At 44.4% G+C, this 18377-nt stretch overlaps 1 long non-coding RNA gene across 1 annotated transcript; it reads right to left on the bottom strand.

Annotated features, from left to right (window-relative positions):
* Window positions 1-5736: 5736 nt before the first annotated feature.
* On the bottom strand, window positions 5737-16764 carry LOC146381007 (uncharacterized). The gene is made up of 3 exons (XR_014800979.1): window positions 16190-16764; window positions 10719-10846; window positions 5737-6808 (listed from the first exon to the last, which is right to left on the bottom strand). It is a non-coding gene; the product is annotated as an uncharacterized LOC146381007 (long non-coding RNA).
* Window positions 16765-18377: the final 1613 nt, after the last annotated feature.

Here is an 18377-nt window from a genome sequence, read left to right on the forward strand (position 1 = left end):
AAAATTGAATTAAATTGAATTGAATGTTGGAGCTCAAGGACCCAATCAGAAGTGTGGCCACTTTGAAAGTCTGTGTCTGGAGTGTAGACGCCACAAAAATAGATATAACTGGCTCTGAAGAAGCGCTTTAAACTGCATTCTTTTCAGTGGCCAGCAGGGGGCAACAACTCGTGATGGATGCGTGTGGGACTTTTATTATTCTTTTGCTAACTGATAAAAGAACTCGTATTTACTGTGTATGTAAACTGTAATTTGTTATACTTAGTTTTTTGCTGCATTAAATTATAAACACGGCACTTTAAATAAAATTCAGCGTGGATTTAGACGAGACGTTTAACTGATACAGAACCAGTCCCAGGATCAGAGTCACGTCTTGAACTAGTTCTTCAACCGATTTACTTTACTGTCTCTGAACTTGAGCTGATGATTGGAATCGCCCCCAAAATGTATTTTAATCTTCAGTTTATGTCAACATGATTCACTTCTTGTGTCTGATTCAGTTTCCAGACAACCTGGAAATGTGCAAACGAAGAACTTCCCAGATCAGGTACGGCTCTCTGACCTGCACACACTGCTGTTACGTACGCTTCAACATTATAAGTCAGCCAGCTTCACTTGGTTTTGATCTGACTTTTCTGTGGACAGGTGGACCTCGTCCCTTTAGGCAGACATGGTTGAGATCTGCTGACATTTAAGCATCTCTGAATGTCCCGTGTTTGTTGGTTTGTTGCCGTGTAGATTTATTGAGAATGGTCGGAAAAGAGAAAATATCCAGCGGGGAGAAAATGCCTTGTTGGTGATGCCAAAGGTCAGAGGAGAATAGCCAGACTGCCAACAATAACTTCTTACAAACGAGGGATGCATGAGGTTTTGAACAGAAGGGCTCCAGCAGCTGAAGACTGCACCGGGCGCCTCTCCTCTCAGCTAAGAGCTAAAATTCACACAGGCTCACTGAAACTGAACAACAGGATGGAAACATGATTTCTGCTGTGACGTTCAGACAGTAGAGTCAACATGTGGTGCTCAGTCCCTGCTTGTATGTATTGTTCAGACTGCTGATGGTGGCGCTGTCTTCACCACAACAGACCAATCAGTCTGTCGGTGTCCTCTCTCCTGAGCGGAGCACGTTGTTTCCTATTGTGTGCACAGAGTCTGTGTGTGTGATACTGAGCTGCATGTTTCCTGTGTACAGGCTCTTTGGATACTTTGTGTTTGCAGTTATTTCTCAGCGTTGTGTTGGCAGCAGAATGTGTGTGTCATTCATTTCACGTTGGTCTTGTTCACACAGTGCAAAGTAAAGGAATTGCAAAGACCCACACAGACACACACACGTACAGGCGAGAGGCTAATTATACGGTTCATCATGCTCAGTCTCGCTGCTCTCCCTCCTCTCCTTTAAGCCCGGCCATTATCCTCCTTGATATATCACCTTTTCACTTGCAAATGACTGACACCATTGAATCCAGGCACTCACACTCTGCAAGTGGCACTTTCTCCTCCAAGAATAGAGACCATAATAAGTCTCAGTGTGGTCAAGGACAATAGACGGCTTTTTATCTCCATAATGACCATCACTGCTGCAGAGGGCCAATTTCTGTGAACTTTTAACATGACTGTGTGGCTGCACTGCCAAGTCTGAGAGAAGTTACAGCTTTTATGGTGGAATTACACGATTTATGGTTTATACTACAGAAGACAGCAGGACGGCTGGGAACTGAGTAGTTTCCTGTAAATGTGCCAACACGTCTATGTTCTCGTGTGCACATGTAACCCAGGTAATTTTCCAAAGTATGAGATTTCTGATCATTTGGCAGTCATTGAACGCACCACAGTGCGGCCTAGTCCAGCTCCAGGATTTCCATGGATCTGAGGAGGCGCATGCTGTTCTGCCCTCTGCGAGCTGGAAACTTGGATATATTTAACACGAGTCGCTGTCGAGAAGTTTAAGAAACATTTGCAGTTGAAGCTGATGTTTAATGTGTTGTTGGAGAGAGAGGTCATGTAGCACTACGAATGATCTCCTGGTGAGTTAGCTCGCAGCGCATGTTCATATTGAATGTTCTGCGCCTTGTTACGCTGCAGCGAGGTGTCAGCTCAGCTGCTGCGATGGTTTTTGTTACAAAAAGAAGCTAAATGTTATATAATGTGTGGATGAGGTTATTAGGCTGGACAGCTGATTGTTAGCAAGCTAGCGGCTAAGCAAGCTAGCGGCTTAGCAAGCTAGCGGCTAAGCAAGCTAGCGGCTAAGCAAGCCAGCGGCTACGTCCTAATGTGGCAGCTGATGCAAGGTCAGTACTGATGTGTTGATGTCTAAGAGATTTTGTTTAACAGTATTTATGTTTATCTGTTTATATTTTTATGATGGTAAAACTGTTAGTGTGATACTGGGAGTCATGAATATGCAGAGGTGGAAAGAGTACTAAAATATTTTACTCAAGTAAAAGTACTATTACTTTGCTGAAATTTTACTCAAGTACAAGTAAAATTACCTGTCTAAAAATTTACTCAAGTAAAAGTAAAAAGTAGCTCATTTAAAATGTACTCAGAGTAAAAGTTACATAGTTACTTTTCTGTCAGCAGGAGGACAGCCGCTTCTGAGTAGTGCAAAAAACACAATGGGATAAATCTCAAAGTAGTTGTTTTTTAATTAAAAGAAAAACTTTACAAATTAAAGTGCAGTGGCAGTTAAACTGCAAGTCTATACATCAAAATGTATAATGGTCACCAAACCAACCGAACTGTCAAAACCATATAATTCTTTTACATGAGAATGTGTTCTAAACTGTCAAATAAGAGAACAAGTACTGAATTGAGCTGTACGGCAGCTGCTATAAAAATGTGTTTTAATTTTTTAAACTTAGCTCTGTTAATTTTGAGGAGCAATTCAATAAAACTTTATTGATCCTGAAGGTTGAGGTTAAGGCTGCCGACCTTTGCCAGCGCCGACTTACCCTTCTGACCATACATACATTACACAAACATCACATGGGGAAGACAGGTCAGAGAGGTATAACAATGGAAAATGCACAACATGAGGAAAGATAAGGAGAAAAAAATAACTCCCTCCAGACTGAGCTCCAACAGGGAGATCAGTTTGAGAACAGAAAAAAACATTAACTTGATTAACTTGATTAACTTCAGCACAGCCTTTTTGCTAAAATAAATGTACAAGTTTCATTTAACTTACCTCTACATGCTTGCGCAGGTTTGATGTGGAATTTCACAGCTTACACTGCATAATAAAGCTGTTGCCTTTCTTGCACTTGAAGCCGAAATGGTCCTTTAAATACGGCCAGGGGTTCACATCGGTTTCTTTGAGTTCAGGGTCAGCAGAATTCGACAGGGTTTCTTTTTTCGCTGGATCCGTACCACCGATGTCAGACTCCATCTTTATCGTGACCCAACGCCAATTTGTTCTACTACCCATCATTCCCTGCAGTATTTCCAAAGTGCAATGTTGGGTTTTTTTGTTTGTTCTTTTAATTTACTCAGTAACGGGTGTGATTGAAAATGTAGCGAAGTACAATACTTTTTAAAAAATATACTTAAGTAAAAGTAAAATTACCGACTTGAAAAACACAAAACTACTCAATTACAGTAACGCAAGTAAATGTAATTCGTTTCTTTCCACCTTTGTGAATATGTTTTGGTTAATTCCTCTGCACACTCATGTGTGGGCTGGTTTTTCCTGTTCCTGCTGGATGAACCATCCTCATCCGATGACTCCGCTGAACCATCCTGAGATGGTTGTTGCTGCAGGTGTAGATGCTGTTACTGGATACTACACAGCTCCAAGGAACAAATTGAAGGCCACCAACAAAGTGCTGAGCTCACGTGTTCGTTTGGCCAAAGGACATCAAAAAGTTTTGGGGTCTGGGACACTAAAAGAAAAGGTTTATTGTCATATAATTGTGTTTTAATAAATGTTTGTGTAATGTTAAGTCAGTGTGGTGTCATTGTGTGCTGGCAGATCTTCCTGTTACCTATAGGTGGAGCTAGGTGCTACCAATCTTGTTTGAAGACACCAGCCTGCTGACAGGATTAGTTGTAACCGCTTTCTAGAGAAGCTCTGATAATTTTTTTTATTATTATTACTTTTTGTTGTTGTTCTTTTGGGCCTAAAACATGGTGGTATAATTTATCATACAGATCTAGATTTTGTATCGTATAGTGTGTTGTGTATGTTTACTTCAAGGACGCAAAGCGACAAAACAAAGCAGCACTTGACGAACAACAACTTGGTGGGAAACAGAGAAACTGGCCTTTTTTCCACTATATTTAGTATCATATATATATAGTATTAAGGTCAAGTGATGTAGAGCAGCTGGATAGCGTAGTGGTAAGACTACATGGCTTTGGAGTGGGAGTCGCAGGTTTGATTCCTGGCTGGGGCGTCTGTATCCAGTAAGGGAAGCTGCTCTCAGGGATGAGGTACAACACACATGCAAGGGGGAGCCAGGACGCCAGGTCAGGGGGGAGGTATCATCACTCCTCCTGCCAGCTTTACTGTGGTTAGATGTATGTAGTTGTTTAGGAGACAGTTAATCATGCTAGTGTTAATGTAATGTTAATCAATCAGCATAATCATGATGACAGGGTTACACTGTGGCTCAGTGTGTTGGTACTTCACACATGGACAGCATGATTTCAAAGAGACTCTTGTATTAGTGTATCACTTTGACGATGAAGAACAAGTTGTTGTTAAAGTGATACACTAATAATGTTGTCGTACACAAGTCTCATCTTTGAAATCATGCTGTCCATGTGTGTGTCCAACAGTACCAACACACTGAGCCACAGTCAAACCCTGTCATCATGATTATGCTGCTTTGCGTCAACTACTTTGATGTTTTGTTAAACATGTTGTCAATACAAGAGTACACAAGGCCCTAGTCTCATCTTTGATGATCATGCTGTCCATGTGTGAAGTACCAACACACTGAGCCACAGTGTAACCCTGTCATCATGATTATGCTGATTGATTAACATTACATTAACACTAGCATGATTAACTGTCTCCTAAACAACTACATACATCTAACCACAGTAAAGCTGGCAGGAGGAGTGATGATACCTCCCCCCTGACCTGGCGTCCTGGCTCCCCCTTGCATGTGTGTTGTACCTCATCCCTGAGAGAAGCTTCCCTTACTGGATACAGACGCCCCAGCGGGGAATCAAACCTGCGACTCCCACTCCAAAGCCATGTAGGCTTACCACTACGCTATCCAGCTGCTCTACATCACTCGACCTTAATACTATATATATGATACTAAATATAGTGGAAAAAAGGCCAGTTTCTCACCACTGTGTTTTTCCATCCATCCATGAGAGCAGCTTCCCTTACTGGATACAGACGCCCCAGCGGGGAATCAAACCTGCGACTCCCGCTCCAAAGCCATGTAGGCTTACCACTACGCTATCCAGCTGCTCTATATCAGCGGTCCCCAACCTTTTTTGCGCCACGGACCGGTTTATGCCCGACAATATTTTTCACGGACTGGCCTTTAAGGTGTCGCGGATAAATACAACAAAATAAAACTAGTACCGGTACCGAAAAACAGAAGATTTATTCATAACGCACGTGAAAAGACCCAGGAAAACAGAGTAAACGATAAAAACAATAACAAAATAAGGCTGAAAACCGATAAAAACCCTGAAAACTATACATTTCACACCTGAGCCTCAACTCTCGCGGCCCGGTACCAAACGACTCACGGACCGGTCCGAGGCCCGGGGGTTGGGGACCACTGCTCTATATCACTCGACCTTAATACTATATATATGATAATAAATATAGTGGAAAAAAAGCCAGTTTCTCTATTTCCCACCATTGTGTTCTTAATTTAAATAAAATATTTCTTTATTTTGCTGAACAGAAGCTGCTGCCTTTCTTTCTGTTATGAGTTTGAGTAAATGTGCTGTAAAACAGTGCTGTTATTTTTCACGTCGACTCCTTTCTTAGCTTCAACCAACATTATTAGCTAACTTACTCATGGACAAATAAATAAATAAATAATCACTCTTGTAAAAGCGAAAGGCTCAGCCTATCGCAGATCATCGATATATTCATCCAATCACCCGACCTTAACGTGTATATGTATATAATCATACATGTTTGTGGTTATATGGCAAATAACTGTAATAAATCCGTGAAAAACAGAGATCTGTTTTCCATCTATGCACACAGAAATCCGAAATTCATATTAATCACTTACATTCAGAGTCGTGAAACAGATACAAATAGTGACGTGTAACTGCTAAACTGCACATACCTGTGTTTTATACAGAATGTAACCAGCAGGCAGCCAGTTTAGTCGAGTCTCTTACTTCAGAGTCGTGCAGTTTGTCATCATTATTTCCCCGACAGGCTCGTTCTTTCATCAAACAATAGTAAAATGTGTTTTAGCAATTTGTGCTACATGTGGCTAATTTTACCAACTGCTTTGACCACAGCTGAGAGCCCTGTGGAAACTGTTTTCAACTGTGACACGTGCACAGCTGTCTGAGTGGAGTCTGACTTTACATATGGAGCCAGAAATGAGAAGGTGTGCTGTGAGCTGTCAGCCACACCTTGGTGCTGCTCCGACCGTCACAGGCTGTTAAACTGCTGAAGGCAGTCGGAAACCCAAAGTTCCCTGAACGCTGAATCAGTCTGATTACTAGAAACCGACGCACAAAAGGTTTCCCTGTGGTCTTAAAGTGAAACAGGTGATGGTTGCTGACAGGTGAGGAGATCCACGTCGTGTCTCAGTAGACCTGTGGGGGTGGGACGTACTGCACAGCAGGTGAGCAGTCTGTTCCTCAAAGCCTGTAAAGAAAACAAACTCATGAGCTGACCCACAAAACAGACCCCACGAGTCACTCCCATATCACACCAACCTTTGTGGCACACAGTTCTGGATCTACTGACATCAGCAGCCGTGGGAGGAGCTAAAGATCGGCAGATGCTTTCGGGTTCCCAGTGCGGTTTTCCAATATGTAAATTACTCCAACCTCTGCCAGCTTTACTGTGGTACAGCTCAAAGGACCCACAGCTTTTATTTCACAGCAGATATACGAGCTTATTTCAGATATACGAGCTTATTTCAGCTGTGCAGCTGAGCACTTTTACACAGGAGTCTGTGGGAGTGGAGGCAGCCTCTAGTGGCCATTAAAGGAACTGCAGTTCATTAACAACTTTCCTTGGGTGGTGTTTGTTCTTTGCTTATATGTGAACAGCTGATGCACACCTGCCAGGATGCTAACACGTAGCTGAAGCATCTGCTCCTGTCAGTCCTCGTCCGTGTGTTTTTTTAATGATGACAGCACTGATGGAGGCTTTCATGGGTAACTACACTCAAATCAGTCCGCACACACAGAAGCCATGAATCGGTGTTCCTTTGACACAAATCTTTATATTTGTGGTTAATTGTGTCCATTTGATGAACACACACGTCTGTTCTGTCTGTTTTTAGCTGAATCTCATCGACCGCCGTAGAGGAGGCTGCACGTGCTGTCGCCGAGCTCTGCTCTCCTCTAAGAGGCAGAGATGAGGCCGTGAGGCGCTCAGCCCACTCGCTCAGACTAACCACGGTGCTTCGCCCTGTTACTACGCAACTACCTGCTGGAGTCTTTATATGAGAGCTCGGTCAGCAGGAGCGGTGGGAGGGGGCGTGCTGATGGATGTACAGTATGTATATCTGCAGAAGGAGCGTGAATAGCTTCAGTAATAAATAGATATAGAGATTAATGAAGGGAGGCACTGCACAGGTCGAGTCTGTCGATGTGTTTTCAGGAGTAAGACGAGGATGGATGCAGCTGCAGCCTCTCGTTTAAGAGAGGACAAGCTGCATTCATGCTCGCGATAGGCAGATGGGAATAAAACAAAGGCAGAGTAAAGAGCAGGCGCGGGATGACTCCCACAGTTTGGGGCTCTTCACGTGGAACAGACGACGCTGAAAGAAGCGAGACAAAGCTGCAGAACGAGACGGAGACGACTCCCTCGCCGTCTTTGCGTGTGGTCAAAAGCTACGTGGTGATCACGAGTGAATACTCTGAAAATTGCAAAGGCGGTCGAGAAGAGAAGAAAAACAGACGTGTGTCTGTTATTGTGGCCGCTGCGTGATGGAACATGAGCAGAAACACACAGACTGAGCTCTCTGAAATGTGTGTGAGTGTTAGAAGCAACAGCCTCTTTTTCTCTAATGTAGATCCTGCTCGAGCTTTTACATCTGCAGACTTGTGAGGCTCAGAGAGACGGATGTGACTGCTGTGGCCGTTTTTCTCCCACAGTGGCTTCTCTAAAAATCTTTTTCATCATATACAAGATCTTAATGAGCTCTCAGACTGATGGTTTACTTCTGGTTCCTGGTTATTTACAAGTAAGACTTTTACAGATTAGGCTTAAAACTTTTTTATGAAACATACAGTCAGGTGACCCTGACTCCTCCCTTAGTTATGCAGCAATAGGTGTAGGCTGCTGGGGGATTCCCATGATGCACCGGGTGTTTCTTCTTCACTCACTTCCTCCCCTAACCCCAACCGGTCGCAGCAGATGGCCCCGCCCCTCCCTGAGCCTGGTCCTGCAGGAGGTTTCTTCCTGCTAAAAGGGAGTTTTTCCTTCCCACTGTCACCAAGTGCTTGCCTGTAGGGGGTTGTCTAATTTTGGGGGTTTCTCTGCATTATTGTAGGGTCTCTACCTTACAATATAAAGCACCTGGAGGTGACTGCTGTTGTGATTTGGCGCTATATGAATGAAACTGAATTTGGCCAACAGGTGGACGGCTGCAGCATCTAGCTGTCAGCCTGGCTTTACCTCAGCCGACTGGAGTCCCTGAACTGGACCTGTGGACCACGTTTGTGCTGGTGTGACCAATAATATGGCTCCTATGAGGTTATTAGAAAGCTCTTCTCTAAATATGGTCACGTCTTCTGTCTTCTTTGCCAGGGCTAATGGTGTGCTGCCACGGTGCAGCTACAAGCCCTGTCATCTAAACGAGCAGCTAAACTTCATTGTTTTGTCATCAAAACAAAACCATTTAACTCAAACTCACAGCTACAGATTGTTTCATGGAGCGCTAATGAGAGCAGGGAGACACGTTAAGAGCTGAAACACATTAGAGGCAGATTTGTTTCAGTTCTCCAGCCTACGGTGGAAGATGAGGGCTGACGGAGGATTATGAGTCACGCTTGTGCATGGGGGTGAGAGGTGAGGATGCTGACGATGAGGCGTGGATGGCGTGATTTAAGCAGACGGCTGTGATGGAAGCTGCCTGATCACCTCAAGGAGACGCCCACTCCTTCTCCACGGACACAGAGAATGCACTCGGTGTTTCTCCTTCACTCGCTTCCTCCCCTAACCCCAACCGGTCTCAGCAGATGGCCCCGCCCCTCCCTGAGCCTGGTCCTGCAGGAAGTTTGAAATGTCGGAGCCATGAAAACCAGGAACCGCAGCCGTTTAGTGAACCGCACTAGTGTTAAATCCACGTGGAGCATTGAAAATATTAACCCCACTGTCATTTATTCAGTGATTTGTTGTCATTTAACAGGATCCACGATGTGAGAACGTCAGATTGCCGACCTGCGAATGCTTTTTATTGTTTCCCACCATCGGACCAAAGCTCACAGATCGACGACTCATAAACACAAAAGCTTTAGTGCATCACATTCATGCCTTAGCTTGGCACGGCTGTATATAGATATAAACAAGCCCAAATTAATGTCTGCTATCTTCACAATAACAAAGGATCGCACTTTGTTTCCTGGCTGGAAAGCATCCTTCTTCATAAAGCAGCTGTGTGCAAATTAAATTGGCCGTCAGCTATAATCTCTTATTCTTCTCTACATAATAAAACTGCAGCTCATCTTTGAGGCCTTTTATCAGGGCTTAGAGACAAATACTGCAGACGCAGCCGCAGGCGTCTCGGTTTGTCAGAATCACAGTATTCAGAAAAATCTGGCTGCTTTTTGTTCCCCTGGCGGTGTTGTGCAGCTCCAGCAGGGGTGTAGCAGTATGAGGCGCCGTTACATGGGCGTTCAGTGAACGTCTCCTTTGAGGATTTGTTGGGCTGGAGGAGGTTTGCTCGGATTGGAAGCTGTAATCCGTCTGAAGAATGGGATTTAGGAGACCATCCAGGTGCTACGAGGCTTAGACCGAGCCGCAGCGATGCAGATCAGGGTTCTGGCATCGACACCGGCCGAGTGTCGGTTTGTCTGTGTGATGGTGTGAGGGCGGAGAGGCCGTGATGCTGAAACGAGGCAGAATCACCAAAGAACCGGGTGTTTCGAAGGTCAAGTGACTCTTAAGATACAAAAGGAGAAATCCTCCAACGAGAGTGACCAGCTTCCCTGTCGCCTCTGATTCAGTGACTGAGCGTGCACCAACCCCGAGGCGGTCTCCACTGCAGCTGATCATGAGCGAACGAGCAGCAGCCTCCGGGGCTGGAAAATGAAAGCAAACACCACAGCTCCTCTAATGCCCGGTCGAGCCTCCTAACTGCAGCTCTGCTTTTTGTTACGCACTCATTTGCAGTTTTAAAGTTTGGATTATTAGGGGCGTGGCTTTTTTGACTGACAGGTGGATGGGAACACGGGCAGTTGTAGCTGCGAGCTGTCTGACAGGCTTCACCTCAGCTAAATGGAGTCCCTGAGAAACACCATGTTTTACATTTCTGATAAATAATATGGCATCCTGTGTGAATAATTACACCAACAGTCCATCACCCGTGAGCCATACACACCTATGTAGATGACGCTTGCTAGCAGAGCTCGCTGGTTAGCACCACCCTGTCCAATCACGGTGCCTCCTGCAGCCACAATGCCAACACTGATGCATGGAGTTCAGAAACCATCTGTGTTTGTGTACCGTCTGTGGGAGAGAGTTAAAGACAAACGTTCACCATCACATACAAACGCACCAACATCGTGATGTCGTGAAGTTTCCACAGCTTTGTGATTTTTAATGGCAACTTAAAATGTGAAACGAGTTAAGAAGAGCTTCGATGAACGATCAGATCCTTTGAGATGAAAATATTTGAGTTCTTTTTGTTTTAATTGATGTTTTTATTTATCCAAGAATATGTTGCACTACAGAAGCTGCTTCTCACTGAGCCTTTAAAACTGACTGCAGACATAAATACCATCTGCTGGGACGTGAAGGAGATGAACCGACTTCTTGTTACAGGCAAAAGACAGAAATGTAATCTAATTTACGGTTATTTTAAGGCATTTCATCAAAAAATGACCAGCAGAGTTACTTTTATTGTTCTTATATGATCGTAACATTAACACGATACACCCATACATACACTCAGATGACTCCAGTGAAATACAATAGTCTCAACATATGACGGTGTCATGAGAGCGCGTGATCATGTGATGTGCCAGTGATCTTACTGAGAACGTTAAAGTGTCGTTGAAGAAAAAACGGAAGTAACCTGCAGCCAAACCATCTCCACTGCAGGGGCGTCAAATACCGCCATCGTGTCCGTTGTTGCGTCTCGGAGATAAGGTGGTGTTTGGCGTGCAGCAGCAGCAAAGACTGTACACGGAGGATGGAGATCGAGGGTGGATTCTGCTTGTTCTTTGTTTCAGTTTGTTTTCATCTACTGTTCGAAACGATCACGAATTGTTAAATTACTCGATTCACTGCTGTGAACCTGCACGTTAACACGATCGGAGGCGTTCACGTTTATCATTCAGTCGACATTCGGCCCCTCCCCCACAGCCGTGAGCTCTGGGCAGTGACCACAAGTATGAGTTTGCTGACAAACTGCTGAACTGGTCTGTGGTTGAAGAGCAGATCTACTGGTCCTCTGAGGTGAACAGAGGAAGCTGAGGTAGTTTGGGCATTTGACTAGGATGCTTTCTACGCCCAACTCAGAGGAAACCCTGGTTAGACCAACAACTACCTCTAAAAGCATATTCCTCATCGGGCCTGGAGTGCCTGGAGATGTCCCAGGAAAAACTGGCCGATGTTACCGGGGAAAGTCATGGATCAGTGGAAGAAAAAGGATGGATAGTGGAAAAATTAAGCTTACGTGACACTGAAAAGGGACACTAAGCTGAATTTTAAAGAACACCTGTCCCTCACTAGAAGATGATCCGTCGTGACTTTAAAGAACTTTTAACCAAACAAACAGCTTTTCTCCATCAATGCAAACAATTCCAGTCTGGAGTTGTGTTTGAGCCTAGGACTGGGAAGAACAGGACAGAGTCGGTCATTCCCACCCACAGCCGAATAAGAATCACCAGAAGATGCTCCACACAGATTCAAAGCTTGTTGCTGTGAGGTTGTGATTCGAACCATCATATTGAGCTGCCGCTCTGCTGCACATACAGCAGCAGAGAAGGGGGGAGGTGGAGACTGACGGCTGAAGAAAAAGATGTTCAACACAGACCGAAAACCACGCTCTGCTTTTAAACACATTTAAAAATCTGATTGTTCTTCACTGAGGAGCTGCTGCAAGTTTCAAATAAAACCTTTTGCAGCCTGCTTTCATTCTGTGGGGTGTCACCAGCTGGCACAGCGGCTAAACCCCTCAAAGAACCAGTATGGGGTTAAATGGAAGCTTTAGAACATTTTCACCACTTCACCTGCACTCAGGCAGTGCTGAGAACGAAGTGAAGCCATTAACCAGACTTCACTGACAAAAACAGTCATTTTAGAGTCCGGGAGGTGTTTGTTTCCTGCTGCCACAGTTCCTGTTTTAATTTGCAGGTTTGGATCCAGTGGGGCCACTTAGCAGCAACAAATTGATGAGAACAGGGATTTATGCCATTTCCATAACCAGTAATAAAATGTAAAGCACAAAGGTATAAACTGTCTCATTTATTTTTGAAAAACCTTATTTCTCCCTTTTAAAAATGGGAAAACAAAATATTTGTTTAGCTAGCTACACTTTCCAGTTTGCAATTTAAATGTCACACATGACTGAAGCAGATGAGCCATAAAAAACTGTCATGTACAAAAATGTAGCAAAATATCAGAAACAATCCTGATATATATGCAGACCTGCAGTGGTCCTAGTATGGAACCCAGGGGGACTCCTGCTAGCTAAAAGCTTATTGGTTCAAACCACTGCTCCTCCCTTGTGTCAAATACTGTCCGTCTATCCAACCATGGATTATCTGCTGTTTATCTGGGTCTGCGTCACGGGGTAGCAGACTGAGCAGAAGTGAACATCTATGGCTTCAGGATCGCCTGTGGGGGCACCGATAATCTCTCCAGCATCCCCTGGGTCTCCCCAGGGACTCCTTCTGGTATGACATGCCCAAAACAACTCATGTATGAGCCGTTCAGGAGGCAACATGTTCAGATGAACCACCTCAAGGGGTTCCTTTGAGTGTGAAGGAGTGTTGATGTCCCCTGATTTCCCTGGAAATGACAGAAGTCTTCAACCTTTCCCTGAGGCTGAGGCTGGTCCCAGGGGTCCTCTGGAGGAAGCTCATCTGCTCTGCTTATAAACAGTCTGATTCTGTTGGTCACTACACACAGCTTATAGCCACAGAACAGCTTTACTAGAACTCCTTCCATTGGGGCAACAACATAGGTGTAGTGCTGCGAGTGCCACCAGGATGGACCCATGCCAACACTTTGTTCTTCAAGAGGGGAAATAGAAGACTTTGCACACTCTGATTAACCTTATATGTTTTAAAGTATTAGAACCCCGAAAAGTTGATTCTGTTCATCTGGACGTTTTCAGTGGGAGAAACGTTTCGTCACTCATCCAGGTGACTCCTTCAGTCTCAGCTAACTGCAGGTTAAACGGCCTCCTTGACTCAAACCAGCGTTCTAATAAAGTATTAGAAGATCAATCATTCACACAAGTAAGCATATAAAAACATATAAAGTTCGATTTAAGCTTTGATTTGACTCAGTCACCCATTCTTCTCATGCACAGAGTATGTTATCTTGGTGACCTGCTAAATAAGTCTCAGCGACACCTCTCACTGCTGAATAGTGAACGCTGAAAGATGAGTGACTTTGCATACCGATGGCCTCCTTTAGTTAAAATCGATACACGGTGTTAGAGCGATGATGAAAATGCAGCACAGACAGGAAGTGTCCACGCTGCTCTCCTGGCCGTGGCTGTGGAAATGTCTTTTCCTTGCAGGCAGAGCCCAGCTGCACAGAAGAATCATGGAGGATTCTGGAAATACCTCCAAACTTTGCTAACTGCTGTTAAACCACCTCGTGGGCTTTTCAGAGATTCTCTGGGATTTCTTTTTCGCTTTAGAAAAACAGATATCGAGAATACAGAGCGGAAATTCCAGCTGGTTTATTTCCCCTCCCGAGCTACTCGTCTTCAGTAAGTGCGCTGTGGCCGAGCGATGGCAGGAGTTTGCAGCACTTTCAGTGAATCTGCATATTTATGGCGGTGAAGCAGCCTCCATTTCATGCCCGTGTGGCTTCAGAGTCCCTCCCCTGTATTTCATGTGCACAGCTCAGCCATGATAACATAACCTCACGGCTTCACGCCATCCCTCGCTTGATTTACACACACGGACCCATCTCCCTGTGTGACAGCGGCTCAGCCTGTAACCATATAATGGCCCATAACTGCCCGGCACAACTGGACTCTCACAATCATATTGGCTTTTATTTCTTCCAGCTGCTGGAGGTAAAGTGAGTAATGAGCTGTTTTATCCAGAAGGCACAACTCAGCAGCAGGGGAGGAGGAGGAGGGATGTGCCATACAAACGCACTAAGTGCTCTGAAACTTAAGTAGTACAAGGAAAGCAGATTATCCTGTATTTTTAAGCAGGGTTTTGCCACAGGGTAGCAAAAGGTTTGGGTGTAACCGACACTGAAAAAGTGAAAAGATCCTTTTGGTGAGGAGGAGAGAGGAAATCCGTGCTGCTGCTCTTCTTCTGCTCAAGCCAAGAATTTATATATGATTGTACAAACCTGCAAACAGAAAGGCCCCAGACCCAGTCAGACCTGGAGCTTCTTGGTGTGTGGGTGGGGTTTGTGTTGTCTGGTGATTCGAAATTGGCTGTAGGTGAATGTGGGTATGAAAGGTTGTTGGTCCTGTGAAAGACTGTACCACGTCTCTCACTCTAGGACAAACTTCATCCCCAAACCGGATAACGAGGATGGACGGGTGGACAGGCGAACCTCTGTCTCAAAAAGTATCGAATGTGTCAATAAAAATACTTAGAACTATGTATTAGATCAAAATTAGTACAAAGGCAACATATGAAAGGACAAAATTGTGAAACCAAACAACAGCAGGAGATTGAGCGGCTGTAACCACAGGGTTTTGGTCTGTACTGTCAACTGGATGGAGCAGGTCTGCAGAGAATGCCACTCAAGAATGCAGGTATGTGTGTTTTAATGACACGATTCAGGTGATACTCAGATACACAGTTGCTGTTAGCTGTTTACTGTTAGCTGTTTACTGTTAGCTGTTTACTGTTAGCTGTTTGCTGTTAGCTGTTTGCTGTTAGCTGTTAGCAGTTTGCTGTTAGCTGTTAGCAGTTTGCTGTTAGCTGTTTACTGTTAGCTGTTAGCAGTTTGCTGTTAGCTGTTTACTGTTAGCAGTTTGCTGTTAGCTGTTTACTGTTAGCAGTTTGCTGTTAGCTGTTAGCAGTTTGCTGTTAGCTGTTTACTGTTAGCTGTTAGCATGTCACTTCTGTGACTTTTCTGTGTTTCCCAAAAATACTTTTGCTGTCATCTGAGATGTTTTCTTTTCTTTTTGTGAGCTTTTACTGTATTTTTTTTCTATTTCTGTTGTGTTTTGTGTGCTTTCGCAGTATTTTTCTATTTACTGGTGTTTTCTTAAGTCGCAGTGTGTTTGACCTTTCAGGGCCACCGTACCTGCATATCTATTCCAATGTCATGCTTGCCTGTAGTCGTGACTGTATGGGAAAACGTATCTTTAAGAAACACAGCAGCTTGTCTGCTCAGGTTTCAAACAGTTGCAGAGCTTTGGTAAATGAAGGAGTGATATAGCAAAGTGTTTCCCAGTTCCTCCACCTGCTCTTTGGAAAGTTGTGTCAGTATTTGGGGGAAACAAATCCATGTTAATATCACGTTTGCTGCTCAGCCTTGTTGTGCATTTGCTCTGCCAGGAAAGCTAAATTTTCCTTGTTGAATTCTTATAGGTTTAAAATTTGATTTGCAGAATTTGACAGATATGCTGCATCCATCCATCCACCTATCATTCAGTTAGCAAGAAAGCTAACAGCCAGCTAAGCCATCTTTCACCTCTGCCGTCACTTCGTGTACCCGTCACTTTGTCACATGTCCGACTGCTCAGCGAAACACGACGCCAGCGAGGCACCTCGCCCGTGAAAAATCAGATATTCCATCTGCCGGCTCATCAAAGCAGGTGGCACATGTAACCATTTAGTCAAGTCGGGCTGTCTGTCTACCCCGACAGTCGCCGTGGTGACAGCCAAACGTGCTGCAGAGCCAACGTTAAAAGCCAGGGGACAGCTGACATCCTGCACATCCCAGTGTGTGGGTTTAAATATTCCTCGCGGTGCATCCGACTAAATCTTCCCCCTAATTGACAGAGCAGAGGATGTTTTCTGCCAGGTGCACTGACGGCTGGATGCAGCAGAGAGAGGGAGGGGGAAGCTCGAGGATCCACAGAAATGTCTCCTCTGCTCACTGGCTCACTGTTACTTATGAACCAGTGATGTTATTTTACCTTACAGAATATGCCAGGGCTGTGAAACACGAGCAACGTCACCTTACATTCATTTAGACGCAGCAGCAATGTGTACTGCCGAAGAACAGTACTGTTCCCTGCTGCAGTTTCTCTCACAGCAACTAGTTTTAACTTACTAGTTTTACAGTTTAACATGGAAGTGAGAAAACACAGGGCAGCTTTCTGAGAACAACTTGGATGGACTTTGAATAAGGAATATGGATCATGGAGTAAATGAACCACTGTGGGCAGATCCGAAACAGACCCAGACTGGATCTGAACTGGATCCAGGCTTGATTACGTCTGAGCGTCATTCAGCAGCACACACTGCTGGGAGGAGTCTGAGAGAAACGTGGTTTGTTACCACGGTAACTAACTCAGAATTGTAGCTACACTGGCATTGTTACTTTTTACTTAGTATTTTACTCCTCGTTTTCTCAGGTTTAAGTCACAAAACTGGTTGTTTTGGTTTAAAGACACATTTTGCTTTAAGTACACAATGCCTGAAACAAGCTGCTTAAGCTCCTCCCACTTTAAGGTAATTTTCTTCTGATTGGGTGCCCCTCACAAACAGTTTGAACAGCAGTGTGTGTTTCTGAAATGCAGCTAGCTTAGATGAAAGGAAAGTATCTGAGAATAAACATGATCTCAAAACCCTGAAGGATGATTCCTAAAGACATCCGATCAAACCGGTAAGAAAAGACTTCTAATGTGGCGAGAGAGGAGGTTGGAACAACCACATTTTAAAGGATCTCAAATCACTCTGCATGTATTTATGGGGGGGTTTGCATTATATGGCTCAGAGAAAATCAAAACAACAGAAAAAGTAAAGTTGTTTCAAAGCTGTGAGCAGTGTGGATGAGGCTGATCTCCAGGTTGTTGAAAACAGACTCAGAGCAAGTGCTACATTTTCAGGTTGCTTGGAGTGAAAAGCATTAAATGGCTCCAGGGACCGACTAACACAGCTTCTGCGTCCACTGAAAATGGTGTTGATTGGAAGGATTAGCCTTAGACGAAATAATCTCCCCTTAAAAACAGCTTACAGGCACGCAGTGTGAGACAAATTAAAGTCCGCCCATCTGCTTTCTCTTGGTGAACAACTTGTCCAGCTTCACGTCCCTCCTGGCGTCGTTCCCTTTGCCCAAATAAAATGTCCTGTCTGTTTAACTCCAAATTTAAACCCCCAAAGATTTCAGACTTCTTGGTGACATTTTTCCTTTTGTCTGGCAGTGGAGCGTGACGTCTCTGATCAGACGCAGGTGAGTTTGTAAATTAGTGTTTCGGAGATCACGTCTTTGGATATGACACCAAAATGTTCAGTTCGGTGTGATATTTAAAGAGAAAAGCTGAAAAATCTGGCAACAGATCACACATGAAATGATGTGTTTGGCGTCATAAGCAGCGCTCAGAGTCACTGATCACATTTGAACTGGAGATGAGGAGGACGTGTGCGGACCAATATCTCATTAAACGCTGGCAGATCCAGAGACCTGGATCATTTTAGCTTTTAAATACCAAAACATTTCTATTATGAGTTTGTAAATGTTTGACGTGCACGGAGACTTTAAGGGGAATTTTTAATGTGTTAGTGGCGTTCACCTCTCAGAGAAGAAAACGTTGGTTCCCTGTATCGGAGAGACGTCCTGCTGTTATCAAAGCACGGACTCTGGAGAAGATGCTCACACTGCAGCTGGGCAGCCGTTACCTGAAACCAGGAGAAAGTGTTTCTGAAGAAACATT

The sequence above is a fragment of the Perissodus microlepis genome, chromosome 8 (assembly GCF_051167445.1).
Source record: "Perissodus microlepis isolate ML-2025 ecotype Zambia chromosome 8, ASM5116744v1, whole genome shotgun sequence".
Classification (NCBI taxonomy): domain Eukaryota; kingdom Metazoa; phylum Chordata; class Actinopteri; order Cichliformes; family Cichlidae; genus Perissodus; species Perissodus microlepis.